Source organism: Pseudonaja textilis, chromosome 1 (genome assembly GCF_049901715.1).
Source record: "Pseudonaja textilis isolate UNSWEBS1 chromosome 1, rPseTex1.2, whole genome shotgun sequence".
Taxonomy (NCBI): domain Eukaryota; kingdom Metazoa; phylum Chordata; class Lepidosauria; order Squamata; family Elapidae; genus Pseudonaja; species Pseudonaja textilis.
Window position 1 is genome coordinate 32,773,332 of NC_141990.1, and position 15,903 is coordinate 32,789,234.

The 15,903-nt window shown below is 38.4% G+C and overlaps 1 protein-coding gene across 1 annotated transcript in view; it reads left to right on the plus strand.

The window, feature by feature from the left end:
- The window catches only part of RTN4 (reticulon 4), a 69,234-nt gene that overhangs the window by 2,085 nt on the left and 51,246 nt on the right, over window positions 1-15,903 (plus strand). The window lies entirely within an intron of this gene.

Sequence of the window (15,903 nt, forward strand, 5' to 3'; positions counted from 1 at the left end):
TTGACCCAGATTGGATCTTGCAACATTAACTTGGAACACATATATTTGCCTGCATTCGTGGGTTTGGTTTAATATGTCATAAGAATCCAGCCCTTCAATTCTAAGCATGCAGTATTAAGCAAGTCATCACATTACACTATAATCACCGGCATCCACAGGGGGAAATCAGGTGAAGGCAAATTATGATACATGCATGATGATGTAATCCCACCAACGACATGATTTGACATACCTGTATCAGGCATACAGATGCAATCAATGTGCAGAATTTGTGTGATGGTGTCATCATGCAGATGGTCATTCTGGCATCACCGAGGTTTGATGTAGAAACTGCTGGCTGATTTTAGTTGTCAGGGCATAAAGATGTTATGAATTGTCTTTGTTTATGCCAGGTTATGAACTCAGCCATGAGTTTTACTGTACAAAAAGCAGTACCTCGATCAATTCAAGTCCATTTTTATTACATGGCATAAGAGCCAACTGTCAAGCCTGAAATTGACATAAGTGTAGCCATTTTAGTTTAGTATATATTCTTTTTCTTACTTTATCTTGGGGAAAGGGTTTCGGGCTTGCCACATTCCTAAGGAGGGAGGAGTGGAGATAGGGAGAGTTGTTTAGGCTAGGTGATTCTTCTTCCTGTGGGAAAATTAGCTGACTGTGTTCAGACTCCTTGAGGTGGAGATTTATGACATCAAGCAAAGTTGAATTACTTCTATTGGAGAATGTGACTTTTGGGAGTTGTTTCTAACTTCTGATATTGTGGGGTAATTCTGGGTTGTGTCAGATCCAGAATTACCATGGACTTTGCCAATTTGATGCTTTCCTAAATAAAAGAAATTGTTTTGGAAAATGGACTTAGCTCTTTTCTTTTTAAATGGATTATATCACTTGGAAAACTGACACCAACAATAGGGAGACCAAAGATTTTGAAATATCCCATTAAAATGGCTGACTTGGGAAGATAGCACTTGTAATTCAACATGTCTGAAAAGCATCTAAACCAGGGGTGTCAAACTCAATTTCATTGAGGACTTCATCAGGGTTCTGTTTGACCTCAGGGGGCTGGAATGGACGTGGCCAGGGTGGGCATGGCCAGCTCGACATCACTTGTTTCAGGGGCACCTATAGTGGCCCAAATACTCTGCCAGCGAAAATGAGCTCCTGAGTTTTTGGCTGCGACAGCTTCCTGCAATCTTCTGCTGGCAAAAATGGAGTTCAGGAGGGCAGCATGTGGCAGAGGCACCGCAGGCCGGTCCTTCACTGTTTCCAGGGCAGCCCTGCAGGCCAGATCTAAGCATCCTTTGGGCCAGATTTGGCCAGCAGGCCTTGAGTTTGACACCTCTGATCTGAACCAATGCTGCTCACTATGAAGAATATAAAAGATTATTCAATATTTATTCAGTTATGGAGTGTGGATTAGCCTTCACTACTTTTTTATCCTGCACATCATTGATGGGAAACAACATAGGCTATGCAGTTTTTGAAGCTATTTTTCAATTAAAGATATGAGAAGAAACTCAAACCACTGCTTGCAATGTGCAAATTGCCCCTCAATTAGCAAAATAGTTTTCATATTCCTGGCAGAAATAGTTTCTGGCAAAAGTTTCCCTACAGACTTTTGATCCCTTCTGACAGCATTGCATAATCTGCAGGAAAGCAAACACAACATCCAGCAATACAAAGTCAAAATAATCCTAATTTTCTTTCCTGCACTGGTTTGCACATTGAACTGCCTAACATGTCTAGCACAGAAAAAGAAAGTTCCAGCTTCAAGCTTTGTGAAGAATTTGTAGTATGTCTTCCAGCTGCCAAGTGAAAGACTGGGCTACATTCCTTTGTGCAAAAAAACAAAATAAACTTTCTGTTTCAGAATAGATGCAGCTCAGGATGAGTGACCTTTGTTAATCTGTTAGATTAGCTTTTTATAATTTATTTCTATTTTTCTCATTTAAAAGCAGGTCTGGCTTTTAGGAACATTTTTACTATTCTTCCCAGAGTTAGCCCTCAAAGGCTGGATTTTTAATCTCTCGGTTTTTTAACCATTATCCAGAATGTCCTATGTTCTTTTAAACTTTATTTTATTCCATTTTATTTTGCTTTAAACGTTCATTTAATTTAATGTTTTGTCCTTTGATGAGATGCAAATTTCAATACTTTATTTCTAAATGATTTGTCTCAATTAATTTTTTCTGACTTATTGCTTTGCATGGGCTTGTAGCCTTAAAGATTAGAAAGAAGGATGTGGAGACAGAATATGGTCAAAATGGACAGAAAATCTTGATTATCTCAATGTCAGTAGAACTGCATCACTGGGGATAAAAATGACAAATCACTTCCTAAAATATTCAGCTTGAGTTCCTGACTCACTCCTGACATGTCTAGTCTCCAGTGATTAAAGAAAAGATATTTGTTAATGCCGAGAAAGGAGAATCATGCAAACAAAAATGTACCATATCTCTTTGTATTTTAGTTAAGAGAGAAAGAGATTGGAATTAGACATTTAGATTTAGACATCTGCATTTTTTCCATGAAAAAGAAGAAATGTACAAGAAGTTCCCCTAATCTGGTAACTTTGAGCCGGATCAATGGACAGCCAATAATCAAGTATTTTGCAGCTAAACAGTCAAAACATAATGAAAGTATCAAGATTTATACCCTGAAATATGCAATCAAATTACTACTAATGGACTACAGAAGAAAAGCAGAAATTATAAATAGGAAGAATTATCCCTCGGCAAATGTAAAAAAGCAAGACATCTTGGCATATAAGGTGGGAGGATGGTATAAATAACCCAGGAGGGTTTTCATGATAATGCTGAATCATTCCCAACACTACCCAGCAGCCGTTTCGGTGGTGTTGTTAAAGCTTGACATCACCACTCTCCCGTGGGCTTTCCGACAGAAGAGGAATGCCAGCAACAAAGAAGTTCTATGAATAGCTCAAAGAGAAACATTCTGGTGGGCTATTCACCATTATTTTTAATGTTATCCAGATGTTATTGGGCTATCAATTGTTTCAAGAAATCTAAGGTAAACAGTCATCTGAATTTTATTGCCAGACAATCCTGTAAGTACCTGGGGATGTGGCCTTGTAGGGCTTAAAGGATAAAACCAGCACCTTAAATTGGACCCCAAAATCCACTGGCAAGTAGTGTAGCAATTGCAATATATGAGTTCCACTGATGAACCTTGCCTTCCTTTCAATAGTTATGTATTTTAGATAACTGAAATTTTCACATTGTCTTGAAAGCCAATACCATGTAGTAGTCTAACTATGAGGCATGAATCATGGTTTCAAGGACTTCTCAGACCAAAAAGATGCTCAACAGGCATGCTAGACAAAGCTAGGGTAGGCCTCCAACTACAGGTAGCCCTCAACTTACAGCAGTTCATTTAATGTCTATTTAAAGCTACAAGAGCACTGAAAAAGTGACTTATGGTTGTTTTTCACATGATCCTGGTCACATCAGCAAGATCAGCAGATTTTGACCAGTTCTGGAGAACCGGTAGTGGAAATTTTGAGTAGTTCAGAGAACCGGCAAATCCCACCTCTGACTGGAGATTTTACAGTATCTTTCTCCTGCCACACCCACCAAGCCACACCCACAGAACCAGTAGTAAAAAAATTGAATCCCACATGTTCAAAATTTAGATGCCTGGCAACTGACTCTTATTTATGACAATTGCAGTGTCCTGGAGTTATGTGATCATAGCTTCTGCAAAATCAATGGGGAATCCAGATTCACTTAACCACCACATTAGTAACTTAACAAATGCAATGATTCACTTAATAAGTGTGGCAAGAAAAGTTGTAAAATGGGGCAAACTCACAAAAGTTTCACTTAGCAGCAATAAATTTTGGGCTTAATTGTGGTCATAACTCAAGGACTACTTGTATTGCTTAAACAGTATGTGAACCTACAGTCTTAGATTGCAGGCAACTTTTTCAAAATATTTTAGGAGCTGGGATTGAGCCATATTAATCATCTCAAATGATTCTGCAGGATACCATGTCCGATGATGTTAAGTCTGTTTTATTTTAAAAATTATATTTTTATATAAGCTATGATTACATGTTTAGCATTTTGTCTGACATTATAAGCATCTTCCTTTCTTCTGTGCTAACAATATTTGAGTTCCCTAAGATTGAAAGTGACCCAAACTACTAAAATGTGAATGTGTAGGCCAGGCTTGTCCAACCCGCAGCCCGCAGGCCGCATGCGGCCCAGGTCGCCTCGTAATGCAGCCCAGCGCCCACCCCAACCTTCATGCCAGAGCCAGCGAGGAGGAGGAGGAGAGGCAGAGGCGGGGCGAGGCGAGCTCCACGCCAAGCAGAAACAGAAAAGGCAGGCGCCGTCAGAGCGCCACCTCCTGCTATTGCCGCCGCCACTGCTGCTTCTGCCCCTGCTGCCGCTTCTGCACCCGCCGCCACTGCCGCCGCCTCTGCCCCCGCTGCTTCTGCCCCCGCCGCCGCCGCTGCTTCTGCCCCCGCTGCCGCTGCTGCTTCTGCCTTCCAGTCCTGCAGCATCCAGCCGGGCCATTTGCAGGAGGAGAGGTAGGCGCGAGGCATGCGAGCTTTCTTCCCCCACCCCCGCAAAATTTGGCCAGAAAATAAACCATGATAAAAAATAAATAATTTTTAATAAATAATAAATAATTAAAACATCTCACTAACTTCATTTCCTAATAAATTTAATATGTTAACTATGTTTTCTATGGTTTTTTTGGATGATCAGGTATCGTTACTGTTATTTTATTTTATGTGCGGCCCAAACCAAATTTTCATCTTCTAATGTGGCCCAGGGAAGGTGAAAGGTTGGACACCCCTGGTGTAGGCAGTGTAGGGAGAAGCTGCTAACAAGAAATATAGATATATTTAACAAACACCAAGAGAACCAATCTCATTCCAGAAAGAATAAAATTAATCCCATTTGACATATTCTACCCAAGGATTCTTGTGCATGCATTTATTAGGTGAACTGATGCAAAGAAGATACATAGAAGAGACCCTTTTGGAAAGCACTGCTTATTGCTCAGGTGTGAGAATTGCTTCACAGTATTTGAAGAAGGGAAAAATTGGATGAACAGCTATGTTCTACTTAGGTTAGTTCATCCTGGAACTGACAAAAACCACCTTCCTTCAGCATCACTATCTCAGCTTCTGCCACAAGAAGAATGTATTTAACACAGTTATCACAGAAGCCATAACTTCAGTTGCCAATAGGTATCTAATCTTAATCAGAGCTTGCATTTTTCATGCATTAATATTTTAATAAACATAACTACTCTAGGTATTGGTCTGATTACCAATTTAAATAGAACCAGAAGGAATGAAAACATTTGCTTACTTTCTTTCTGAAATGAGAAGAAGCTGCACGGTCTGCCCATCTATTTCAACACCCTTGTTTAAGCTGCCAGCTAGCTAGAAGAATAATTTTATTCCCATCCTACATTAAGCTATGGCTTAATAACTTATCTTGGACATTGATGGAATGTGGGCAGTATTATGTTGCCTTGCAATATCGTCTCTAGTTTAGATATCACAATATGCATTGAATAGTGTGAGTTTGCTTGAGGCAAAAGTTTGTTTGTTTATATGTGTGGAAATTGGGCCAGATATCCCAAAATTGACTGGTACTGTTCTTACCATTTTCAGGAAATGCTGCTATGGCACATGTGTACCTAAGGTTGGTAACATAGTCTTTCACTATTGTATTAAAAAGCATTACATTGAGGTTTCAGTTCACCATAGTCATAATGGGTGACAAGGCCAATCTGTGGGTCTCCATCTTGTCACCATCATGGCATGTGGAAACTTTCAATTTGAAATATAAAAAGACTAAAGGTTAAAGGGAGGAATTATTGAAAGAGAAAATAAATATGCTGTATGTCTATGAAGCATGTACTACAGTGCTGAAGCTGCTGAAATAAATTGAAAAGAGTTACATACAGCTTGCTATCCAGACTTTGCAAGTCACAAATAGAAATCGTTATTACAGCTATGGACCTCAGGAAGCTGATAATATTATAGTAAGACAAATCTCTGATAGGAAATCTCTGATAGAAAGAATGAGGATCACAGGCAGAACTAATATGAGTGAGGAGCAAATGAGAATATCTGCTAGAACATTAATGACACAGACCTTTAAGTATTTAATTGAACATATTTAAATAAAGGGAAGTATTAAAAATGAAATCCCCTCTGCACTATTTATATTCTCACAAAACTAACCCCAAAGAAGCTGAGGAACTCTTAAAATTTCCCCATTTAAAGAATCAGAGCATGATGATAGATGGATTATGGCCTTTATTTCAATATATTGGAAATTTCAATTGGAATTTTAAAAAACTAGAATAACGTGCCTCTTTAAGAATTGACTGTAATTTGTGTTTATTGTAATAAAACAATTTAATGAAATTCAGAGCTGTTGAACTAGTTATCTTCCTTAAGGAGAAATTCTAAATCAGGACTGTCAAACTCACAGCCCGCAGGCCAGATGTGTCATGTGGTGGCCACGTCCACGCCAGGTTTAGTGAAGGGGGAAAAGTCATGATACGTCATGTGATGGCGCGAGTTTGACACCCCTGCTCTAAATCTGTTTCTCAATCTCAATAACTTTAAGATGTCTGAATTTCAACTCCCAAAATTCCCCAGTCAGCATATGTTGATGCAAACATCTAAAAGTTGGTAAGGTGGAGAAACACTGATCTGAATAACATGTCCAATGTCTCTTTGTTTATCTTTTTCATCCTGTGATTGTACTCCTGACAGCAAAAAATAAATTCTAATCAAAGTATTATTTCTGTGTAACTACTTTTACTTGGCAAACCAATTGTATTGTTTTTCCTGAAGCTGAACCCTGGCCAAAACCATCAGAATAACTTATTGTAGGGAGTACAGCTTTCTAATAGGAAATTCTGGCTCTCAAGCACAGCGTTTGCATTCTGCATGCCTTTCATAAATATGGAGAGCAACTGGAGTAGCTCTCATGCAGCTCTTCTTATCTTGCAGAGTCTGACTGACCATCTTGGCACATTTTTTGCATTAAATTCATGATCTCATCCTTGAAATATGACTGCTTAAAGGCAACCCATCCCTAAAAATACATATCCTGTAGAGTTTCCTAACATTGCAAAGAACAAAACACTGGAACCTCTGACAAATCAAATTATATCACATCCTATTGGGCATTTCTATGTGATTACTAGCAACTGCAGTTTTACTCTGTAGTGCAGCAACAATTTTTACAATATCTCCTTTGTAGCTTCTGCTCTTTCTGAAATTCATTTCCAATCAATATCACTGTATCACTCTAATGAAAATCTCTTTTGTGATAAGGAGACATGAGAAAGAGAGATCCCAACAGAACTAGAAAAGAATATTTCTGGAAAAGAAATGCAAAACTGGAAAAAAGTGTTTCTCATAATAGGAATTAATTGGCTATCTAAGAGAGAAACTCAATGGTTCAATTTGGTATAGTTAAATGAAGGGACAATTGAAATTGAGCTAGTTAGGGTAGCAACAATTGTGTTGGAGAATAAAGAGATGGTTGAAATCAAACAGCACCGGGAACGAACCAGCTCCAGCTATTGTCGTTCGTGATTTAGTGCAGTTTTTGTACTTTTTAGTACAAAAAGTAAGATGCAAGGGCCTTATACAATGCTGGCCAGAATCTCTTTTACAGCCCTTGGTTGTCCTCAGGTTGGGTAAGCTAAACATTTTTCATTCGTTTTCATTTGGATTCCCCACTTTAGCTAAAAAATTTGAACCCCACTCCCCAGCATAAGGTATTCTAATTTTATTGCAATAGAATAATTCATTTGATTTTCCTATCTTCTACTAAGGAGAGGAAATGAAGTATTGTCTGCAGTTGAGATATGATGCAGGCAAATGAATCAAATTGTAGATTGGAAGTTTAATAACTAAATCCTTATATTTACTCCAAATGACAAGCAATAATCTTGAAAGAGCAACATTTGAAGGCCTAAACTAATGATACGCTAAGGATATCCAGCCTTATTTCTGTGTCACAATAAACTGTTAATAAAGTAACTCTGGTGAATATGCCTTCAACATAGCCAGTACCGACTAAATATTTGGAATGCCACTAACAGTCACATTAATTGTACCAAGCCAAATGAACCATGGGGTCTGGTTTGTACTTTATCTTACTTTGTTTTTAGGTATTTAACATATGTAAGAATAATGAAACATTATATTGAATTTGCCCTAGTTTGTAGCCACTGGTCTCAAAATGTGTTTGTCATGCCCCTGTTGGAGACTGACTCTGAGGAAGAGGAGGAACAGCCAACAGGGAGTGGGAGTGTGGCTCCAAAGGTGGTGTAGGAGGCAGGGGAAGGGCAGAGGCTGGCTGAGCAATCAGAGGAGGATCCAGGCCCACCCCCTATCCATCCTAGGTCACACAGGGAGGAGAGGATCAGGGAAAAGCGAGGTCTACTCAAGAGGAGATTACCGTGATCCTCCTCGTGGCTTGCAGCTGGGAGCTATGTATATAAGTTTGTAACTGCGTAGTCAGAATTTGCTGGAGTCAAAGTTTAATGTTTTTTTGAAAAGAGGTTTATCTTTGCTGGTGTTCTTCCCATGGACTCTCCTTGGTTATCTTCTTAGAATGGATGATTAATTATCTTGGCTTGCTTCGGAACTCCCGTCAATGTGGTTTGTTTTGGTTTTCTTTTTGCCTCATTATTTACTTTTGTGACTTTAAACTGTGCCTAATAAAACAGTGAAATTAAGTTGAAGGCATTACCGGACTTTAATGTATGTTTTGGGTTTTGGGTTATTTTGAGAGACTAGGGGTCATCACAGTGTTGCTCAAGTAGCAATTTTCCATGAACAGTTTAATTCTGCTAGGAGTACTGTTCTGATATAGGTCTTCAGCTGATGCATCTCAAAACAGTCCCTTGCTTACTATTATGGTGGCAGATTCTGTTGAGTCATGTCTCTTTATAAACCTCTTTAATGCCTTTGTTTTCTTACCTCTGGTGCTTTTGAACCAGATGTTTTGTACATTTAATTCCCAATCCTTTTAACATATTCAATAGTAGATGCATTTCATCTATGTTAAATGCTGTTTTAGTCCTTATTATGATGATCCTACTATACTATCTCTGATATAGTAGTATCAGAGTAGTATCTCTGATATTTCTCTGAAGGTGCTTTTAGTCCATGATCATCCTCATGTAAATCTGTTTATATTTAAGATACCATCAGACTCTCCCTTATCTGTCTGTCTGTCTATCTATCTATCTATCTATCTATCTATCTATCTATCTATCTATCTATCTATCTATCTATCTATCAAAGGGAAATACCACTCAAGCATCATCACAAAATCTCCAGAACCGTAAAGCCTACAAACTTGAAATTTGGCACGTATTTTCCTCTTGGCTTCTAGGTGCTCACTAAGAAAGGATTTTTTGAAATGATGAATCAGAGCATTAGTATTTCATATATTATTATTAACACGCTCTGATGCTAAGGAGTTCTACTCCCCCTCCCCACATGAAAGGAAATCTGTTCCAAATGCAAAACACAAACAGAGGAGAAGGATTTCAGTTTCTGTTTTAGTTTCACAGCAGCAACCAGCTTTAGTATAGAACAGTTGAGCTAAGCTACATCCAGGTTCCTTGCTATCTCCTTCTTGCTTCCACAGCAAATATTGTTTCAGTTTCCAAACAGCCCTCAACTCTCTCCCACACTGACAGGATGCTAGCCAGATGAATACCAATGGATGCTGGTAGGCAGAGGCACAGTTTTTTCCCCTTATTTCCCTTATTTTCTTCCCCAAAAACTAAGCCCGATCACATAGTGTCATAGTGAAGCATAGGTATAGAGCTAGTTTAAAATAATTTTCAAAATGTGTTATAGCAGAAACTTTTGAGGAATATAAATAGAGCAATTTAAAGAAAGTGCTACTGTATAATAGACTTAAATCAAATTTCCACAATCTAGTGATTTCCAAATTTGTTTTGATTACAATTTCTAGGTAGCTGAGAACTCTGGAAGATGTGATCCCAATAAAGCTTAAGAACACTTGAATGAAGAAGATAGGTCTACTAAACCAATGTTTCAAGGGAGGAGTATCTGTAGTGGTTACTTCTCCACCTAACTAGCTGACTTATTTAATAGCTTACAGATTTGAATTAATAGTTTATAACTATATAAAGTATCCAATTTAATGGCTTCAATTTATTATTTATCTCTTCTGTGTAAAACAGTTTGTGCAAATGGATTAGGACATAGCAATCAAAATATTTTTGAAATATCATAATATTATATGAGTTCCTGCAACTAGGACTCAAAGTCATAAATACAAGGCTGGTTAAAACATGTTGTTTCTGCAGTTGTTCAAGGAATTGCTGTATTGTATTACAAATATAGTATTTGTTTGAACTATAACAGATATGCCTTGTATCCCCTAATCTTCAAACATAACCAAGCTTTTCTTCTCCTAACCCCAGCCTAGTCTGATTTATTGCACTGAGTAACTGCTACTAATACTTCTGGTAATTCTACTCTGTTTCCAGTGGGAAGATTGAAAGGAGCTATCACAACCAATGGAAAGTATTTCCAGAATCCAAGAGTGCTTGGCTATATTAATTTGATAAATCATCATCTGTGGACTTCAGTGATGGCTGTCTGCTAAGTTTCAACAGATTCTCTCCAAGGTCCTTTGTCATTCCTCATTTATATTCGATGATTCTATGACTGTGTCTTCAAATATTTCCAGAAGCTTATTAAGATAATCTCTTGAAGTATTGGTCATTAGCTGACCATTATGAGAGACTCACCTTTCCCCCCCTTTCAGATACTTAATACAACCTCTGCTTTTGCTGCACTTAGGGCTACATGCAAAAATCCAGTGTGGATTTTTGCATGTCTGACATGCAAAAATCCGGTGTGCCATTAGATGGCAGGAAAGACAGTTCTAACTGTGCTGTGATCCTGAATTTTTGCAGCTTACATAAAGTATTTTCCTTCACTCCTGCATATGCCATGAGCTTAACAATTAACTGAGCACATGACTAAACTGGCAGCATCTACTCTTTAGTAGCTGCTGCACCCTATCAGCGCTATATCAAACCTTCATACAGGAATCAGCTTTCTGCAGTCTTAACATTGGTTTGATAATTAGGTGGATAACTTATGCTTTACATATCCAAAAATATTGTATCCAGGGAAAGAAACCAAAACCTGGATGAGGCCTCTGTTTACAAGACATGTGAGCAAACTGGTTTGATTTGTTTGCTTTAAAGGAGGTGGCTATATTATGTTGATGACTATTGAGCAGTAACTAAACAGCATCTCAGTGTGGCCACATTTTTTGAAGAATAAGCCTCATGGAATACATTATGATTTATTTCATTACATATGATATTCAGCCATGACTCCCTCCATCCCTCTTCACTGGCTATGCCTCTTGGGGATGTTGGGAGTTGAGGATCTAGATAGAATGCATTATGTAATTTAAAATGAAATTAACCGGGAAACAAATTTTTCCTCAGAAAATAGTGAAAGTATGACAATTAAAGAATAAACTTTTCCTGCTGCTGCCACTTCTTTTTTGTATGAGCTCCTTCCCAATAAAATCTTGTTTGATTGTTACTTCAGGTTTCAAAAGTTAGGTTGCTGCACTGAGTGGCTGGGGGGAGGGGAACGACTGTAATTGTCTCAAATTACTGCAGTTGGAATTACTTTGAAGGGGAGCAATTGCTTTCAGTCACCATTCTAATTTCCTTTTAATACCTCTGAGATCCAAGCATACAAAATGCCATTGCTCCTATATAAAGATACCTTGAACTGGACTCTTTGCTTTGAAGTGCACATAACAAGTACTGTCAAGCAGAGAAAAGAATAATTAAAAAGAGCACCTGGTGCTGGGTTCTGGATAAAATTCAGGAAACTTGTAGAACCTAATATGTAAAGAAGCGGGGTAAGAGAAACCAGAAAAGAGCAGTGAGACAATGTAGCAAAACCAAGATGGAATTGGAAAGTAGCAAAGCACAGAAGGAATGTTTTGTATTGTATGTGTATGCCTGCATCTGTTTTTTTCTATATAGATAGCTGTCCCTTTTTCTGTTTTTCAAAGGAAGCCAATTTGGTATAATGGTTAAGGTTCTGTCCTAGAAATCAGGAAACTATGAGCTCTAGTCCCCCCTCAGACATGAAAGCTGGTTGGGTGACTTTGGGACAATCACTTATTCTCAACCCAATTCATTCCATAGGGTTGTGGAGGAAAAGGAGGAACAAGTAATAGTATTAAGTACTTTTGCTGCCTTGAGCTACTTATAAAAGTAATAAAGGCAGGATAAAACATGCTATGAATAAATTTATCTAAAATGAATAAATAAATTTAAAACAGGATTCAAAGTGAGTTACTTATAAAGTTGCAGAATGGGTCTATTTTAAAAATGCTGACCTGGGGATCATATTAATCATGCATCCCTTTGAGAACACTCCAGATAGTTTAAGGTTCACTTCAAACATTCAGTGAGGGTATTTTTGCACCTCTCTAATGGTCTGTAGTAGGATTTATCAACTTCATCTAGCATTCTCCCAAGTGCTTTTGAGATGAAGGAATAATTAAATGACAATGGTTTCAAAATGTAAAGTGTGAACATATACTTGCAGTGTATCCTAAAACTGTGAGTCTGAAAAGAAAGAAATATCTCACAAGAAACGGTGAAAAAATTCTTCTTACTATTGCACTATGATTACATTATAGAAGTTGAAATTGGCTGGTTTGAATGGACAAATGAACCCCCTCCTGATCAATTTCATTGGACAATAAAGATGTTGCTTCCTGAACACTTTTGGTTGTATCTTCTAGATTTTGGGCTGCTAATCATGAAAATAACCTGTAATTTCACCAATCATTTATTGCAGTGGTTGCCAACCAGTGGGCCGGGGACCACTGGTGGGCCACAAGAAAATTTTGGTAGTCCGCAGAGAAATGTCATCCCAAAGCACCCTCCCAAAGGAATTAATCCAGGCTGCATGGGAACACAAGGCTGTGCCATCCACATGGCCCATGGGAACACAAGGCTTGAGTCGTTTGCATTGTGAACAACATGACTTAGTGAGGGGAGGGGGGAAAGGATGGAGGGGGGAACTTGCCCCATGTGCCTTGCCTGGCCACTGGGTTGCTTCTTTCCACTTCTTTCTTCTTCTGCTTTTGGCTGCACACAAGGAAAGCAGCAAAAGTCTTCCTTTCTCTCCCCCAAACTCCGCCAGAAATGAGTCTTTGGGAACCTGCAAGGCATCCTGCTCCAAGAGGCTGCGCCAGCACAACACGTCTCACAAAGACTCATTTCTGGCAGAATTTGGGGGAGAAAGAAAGACTTCTACTGCTTCTGCTGCTTTCCTTGCATGAAGCCAAAAATGTCTCTCTCCCACTGAGAATGGAGCTGGAAACGGTATCTTGTGATCTTGAATAAAGAATGATCAATTGGTAGGAAAACAGGGTGTGGAATTTTCCTTCTCACTTTTGGGGGTTTTTCCCAGGGTCTCTGGTCTGCAGGATTTAAAATTATGAGTTTGGTGGTCCCTGAGGTCCAAAAGGTTGGTGACCCCTGATTTATTGTGTTATAGAAATTGTTTTTACACAAAGGCAATGTACATCCTTCAGTATCTGTTGGCTATGCAGCACAAATGAAAGAAACATGAAAATCTGGAACTGTTGTTGAAGCATATCCAGTACAGCAACTGGAGTATCTGTGGAGATCTAAAAGTAGTGGCTCTGCTGCTTGGAACACAGTTCGGATATACCAAGTACTGTTGTTACATATGCGAATGGGACAGCCGTGCAAGAGAGTCACATTACATTAAAAAGAAAAGGCCACACCAAAAGAATTTGGTTCAAGGACAGAAAAAAGTGGCATATGAACCACTTGTTGACCCATAAAGATATTTTTGCCTCCCCTTAACGTAACTGTCGGATTGATGAAAATTTTTATGAAAGCAATGAACAAGGAAGGTGAGGGTTTTTGTTATTGAGACAGACGTTTCCAAGAATAATCGACGCCAAGATTAAGGAATATATTTTTGTAGGTCCACAGATCAGCTACATCATTAATGGCAAGAGGTTCAAAGATCTGTTAATGAGGTCAGAGAAAATTATCACAAAGGCATTGAAGGATGTTGAGAATTTTTTTGGCAACTACAGAGCACCAAACTACATGCAGTTGGTTGATAAACATCTTATTGAAGCATACAAGATTACGAAGAGCAACATGTCACTGAAGATTCATTTTCTGCATTCGTATTTGGCTAACACTAAGGCGCAATAGAAAATTAGAGTAACTAATACATCAAATGTAATCTGACTTGTTGGACACTGCAACGAGATGTATAGGACAGAGACCCCAACTTTTTGGGCACCAGGGACCAGTTACACAGAGAAAAGGTTTTTCTGTAGACTGGAGGGGCCATGCTGCCTGCATCCTGCAAGATGGACTTCACTTGTTTGTGTGGACCGGTTGCTGGCATGTCATAGCCCCAGTTCACAGTTCTGGTTCACAGATCAGGGGTTGGGGATCCCTGTATAGGACCCTAAGTACAAATGAAAATTGGCAGCTGAACATTTTTACCCCTACTGAACTCATGCAGCAAGCCAGAAACATTATTCAGTTACGTACATTATAATCATTAAGAGTTAATTTCACATTTCTCAAGATTCCTACATGACTTTCACTCTAAAATTATATTTATGTTCAGTTCGAAGGGGTCTACTATAATCACCAGGTTTTTCAGAAAGCAAACCTTTTGAAAAATTTGTCCAGTTCAAATTTCCCATCAAAATGTATTTTAAAATGTGAATTTATATAAATATAGTACATGTTTCTAAATCATCTTTTCTTTATTGGTATGCATTTTTATCTGTATTTTAAGCCAAGATCCATACCGTAATGCAGGGGTTCAAACTTGACAGCTTTAAGACTTGTGGACTTCAACTCCCAGAATTCCTCCTCCACTCATGTTAGCTCAGGAATTCTGGGAGTTGAAGTCCACAAGTCTTAAACTTGCCAAGTTTGAAAACCCTTGTCGTCATGTTTGAAAAAAACAAAAGCTATCAGTTACATCAGTTTTATCTACCTGATCAACACAGCAGTCTCATCAAGTCAGTTTGTATGGGAATTTGCAAAGCCTGAATTTCTCAGATGTCCTTAAGCAGTTCAAAATATTTAAGGAAGCTTGTTGTCCCTATGGGCAGTGACAGAAGCACAATTTTAGAATTTGGATCAGTGTTCTTTGCATTTTCTTTCATGTGCAGAAGTGGGTGCAGCTTCTCTTGGAACTGGAGATGAAATGCTGTAATGAGAACTTGCATTTTTCTGGTTTCATAATGATACTTTTAAAAAAGGTGAACAAGTCAGGTCATGAACATGACTGTTAATAAAGAAGTGTTTCAGAAGGGATATCAGAAATAAGACAATAATCAACATTTCCACTGCAGAGAAAGTCAAAACTTTTTTTTATATGAATCAGAAATATAACATTGATGCTTTCTACAGAATTTTGAAAGGGGATGAGGGAAATGAACAACCCAATAACTTACTAATTTTGCTATTGGCAATGTAGGACAGGATGGAAGGTGGCAAATAATGAGAAACATTGTTAATAGGATAATGGACAAGGACATGTACAGAATGTGTTCAAAAAAGTCAAGAAGTGAGCATGTAACAAACAAACCAATACACTTAAGGAATAGGTGGAGCTTCAATTTACAATCATCTTGATTATCACAGGTGCCCCATCTCAGTAAAGATACATGAATCTGAAAACGTGTAGGGTGATCACTGTGGGAAAACAGAAACAAGCTTTTCTGGCCTGAAAATTTAAGAGCTTGAATAATACATGTTTGGCATCACAAAATTTGATTT